This window comes from Cervus elaphus, chromosome 13 (genome assembly GCF_910594005.1).
Source record: "Cervus elaphus chromosome 13, mCerEla1.1, whole genome shotgun sequence".
Taxonomy (NCBI): Eukaryota; Metazoa; Chordata; class Mammalia; order Artiodactyla; family Cervidae; genus Cervus; species Cervus elaphus.
This window is the reverse complement of record NC_057827.1, coordinates 34858092-34861452: the sequence shown is the minus strand read 5'-3', so window position 1 is coordinate 34861452 and position 3361 is coordinate 34858092. Positions and strand designations below refer to the sequence as shown.

The following is a 3361-nucleotide window of genomic DNA, read 5'->3' as shown; positions in this document are numbered from 1 at the left end:
CACTTAAGAAGTGAGACTACAGAGGATTACTATGTTCTTCTTTGTGAGTTTTTACATTTACCCATTGTCCTGCACCTATATACATATGACTTTACAGGGAAAATATCCTAACTGATATTTTTTAAAAGAAAGGAAAAGTGGGAGCCCTAAAGGACAGGGAAGACCCCAAGGGTGAGGTGGGGATTGAACTGGTTCTTGTATGACAGTGGTTCTCAAACATTTGGAATTCAAGAACCAAGGAAAAACCAGTAGGGACATCACACAAGACTGCCACTATTCCATGATGCCAGGTGGCACATTAAAAAATTCCACTGTCTCGGGCACTTCTCTTCTCAGCTTCTTGTCCATAGAGGGAGCAGTATGTCCGCAGAAGTCCCCCAGGCAGCCTCTGCAGAGGAGCAGAAGGAAATGGAAGACAAAGTGATTAGTCTGAGAATTTGTGCAAAATTGTTGTATTTGCAAAAATGGCACAGAGAAAGCTGAAGAAGCACAAGTTAAAGCAAGGTATCCTCATCTGAGACAAAATCCTAGAGGTTCAGATTTTTTAAGTAAATGACTGCATAAAGGGTAAAAATATTTTGACTCTGGGGATTACAACATGGCTAAAGCAAAAATAAAGAACAAGCAACTTCCTACTGCAACCCAGGATAAGACAGAGTTCACTGGTGACTACATCCCACTCCACAGGACCTTCCTCAATGGAAACCATCTCTTTTTGCTAGCAAACTGGCTGGCTGATTAAAAAGAGCTGAACCGCATGAATCTTCTAAGCCCCGTTATTTCTCCTTAATATGTTCCTCCTCTGCTTTTTATTTCCTTTTACTCATTAAGTCATTTGAGAGTGATGGCTTTGCAGGTAGCGGTAGCATGTGTTGCTATTGTAAGAGAATATACATGTGTAGAGTTTTTGATTAGTTTAACAGTGCACTGATGAAAAGAACATGTTAGAGCAACATAAAGTAATCTACTTAAAAATAATTGTATATATTACCTAACTCCTAGTGTAGGGCTAGATACAAGTAACAAGTTTCGCAGTTTTAATGTTGACTTTCTTTAATATATTTTAATTATAGCTTTGTATATTACTCTTATTTCATATAACCTCTACTGTTAATTTCTTCTGGATTTTCATTTTGGGTTTTGTAAAACAGATTTAAGACCACAGTTAGAAGAAAGTTCACATGTTTCAAACACAAATAGATGGGGCTCCAAAAGATTTGTATCCTATGCTTGAACTTGAATGGCCTTAAATATGTTTCAGCTTTAACAACAGAATTTTACTTGGGCAATATTTGCCTATTCTGGTGTAACTTACGTGACTCTATTGCTTAGCAGCTGTTGTTGAAGCTAGTATTCTTATTCAGTTCTATAGTGTTCAGAATAGCTTTTGTCGCTGAAGATGTGAACGAAGTGTGCATGTGCATCAACTGTTGAATTCACTTTTGTGCCATTTTTGCAAATACAACAATTTTGCACAAATTCTCACAACTTTCTCTATTACTTTCACATATTAAAGAGTAGATGATGTGCCAACCAAAAGCACAAGTGTCCCTACAAAAGACTCTGTATGTCATTAGAGCTTTTGTATAGTAAGAGTAGTTTATAGTCTTGGGTTTATAGAATACCAAACTGAAGTCTTTGCTCAGTCTGCCATAGACTTAAGCTTCTTCATTTGTTACTAGTACCCATTACATTCAGTGGCCTTGTGCAAATATGATGTGTTGCTTAGGCATATCTTTTGTCCTGTGCAGAACATTTCATTTTGACTTTTATCAAAATTACTATTCATATAATTTATATTAACTTTTTTAATGTAGAAACTTTTTACTTCCACAGTCAATTTGGGTGATACTAGAATAAAATATTTTGCCTCTTGTGGCCCCCTCCCTTCTTTTTTTCTTGCTTCTTTGACTCACATTGTGTTGAGCTGTGCCATTCAGCCTGTTCAGAAACATAAGTGTCTATATCTTTACTCTTGAAATTTGCTCTGCTGAATGCTGTATTTTCTAACCCAATAATGACACTTTCCTTATAATTTCTCAGTTGTTAATTAACCACTCTTAATCCTGTGTGTCTGGTGTTGGAGAAGACTCTTGAGAGTCCCTTGAACTGCAAGGAGATACAACCAGTTCACCCTAAAGAAGATCAGTCCTGGTGTTCATTGGAAGGACTGATGTTGAAGCTGGAACTCCAATACTTTGGCCACCTGATGTGAAGAGCTGACTCATTTGAAAAGACCCTGATGCTGGGAAAGACTGAGGGCAGGAGGAGAAGGGGATGACAGAGGATGAGATGGTTGGATGGCATCACCGACTCAATGGACATGGGTTTGGGTTTGGGACTCCGGGAGATGGTGATGGACAGGGAGGCCTGGCGTGCTGCGGTTTATGGGGTCGCAAAGAGTCGGACACAACTGAGCGACTGAACTGAACTGAACTGAACTGAATCCTGTGCTATTACTAACTGACACTTGTTTAAATAAAAGGAAATTTATAATAAAACATGAGAAGACTGGCCCAGGAATCTACCCAGGATGAGCTGGATTTTAAGTGATTATAATGAGCTAAGTGAATTAGACTTGTGACAATTAGAGCAATTTACATGATAGGTGGAACAGATAATACATATTTAGATATTTTGCTTCTAAAGATGTCATTTTAATAAAATGTAAATTTAATTGTATGTGTGGTTCGCCTAGTTAGTAAGAACTTTAATTAACAGACTGCTGGGACAAATTTACTGGTCTTTTAAGAACTCTTCCCATATGCTGTTATGCTGTAGCATGACTCTAGGGATCAGTAGCCTGAGATGATAGTGCTTTTTTCTTCTTTGACTTGTGCAAGGCCTCCACCTCTTTTGGAGCCAGGCATCTTTTCTGGATCTTGGCTTCATTAGATACCTGCTTTCCTTTGACCCCAAACCACCATAGATGGTGCATTGAGCATAGCGCCTGCACCTAAAGGCTGCCTAGCACTCTGAGGAAAGCTTGCTGATTATCTTCCTGCTCCACCTACCCCAAAAGCAGAAAACAACAAAAGCAATAATGTGCTAATTTGTTACTATAAGGATTGGTGGTGGTTTAGTTGCTAAGTCATGTACGACTTTTGCGACCCCTTGGACTGTAGCCCACCAGGCTCCTCTGTCCATAGGATTTTCCAGGCAAGAATACTGGAGTGGCCTGAGCATACACACCGAGGAAACTAGATCTGAAAGAGACACGTGTACCCCAGTGTTCATCGCAGCACTGGTTATAATTGCCAGGACATGGAAGCAACCTAGATGCCCATGAGCAGACGAATGGATAAGGAAGCTATGGTACATATACACAATGGAATATCACTCAGCCATTAAAATGAGTTCA

The 3361-nt window shown here is 39.2% G+C and overlaps 1 pseudogene; it reads left to right on the top strand.

Moving 5' to 3' along the window:
- The first annotated feature begins 360 nt into the window (after positions 1-360).
- LOC122706888 lies at positions 361-738 on the top strand (annotated as a pseudogene).
- Positions 739-3361: the final 2623 nt, after the last annotated feature.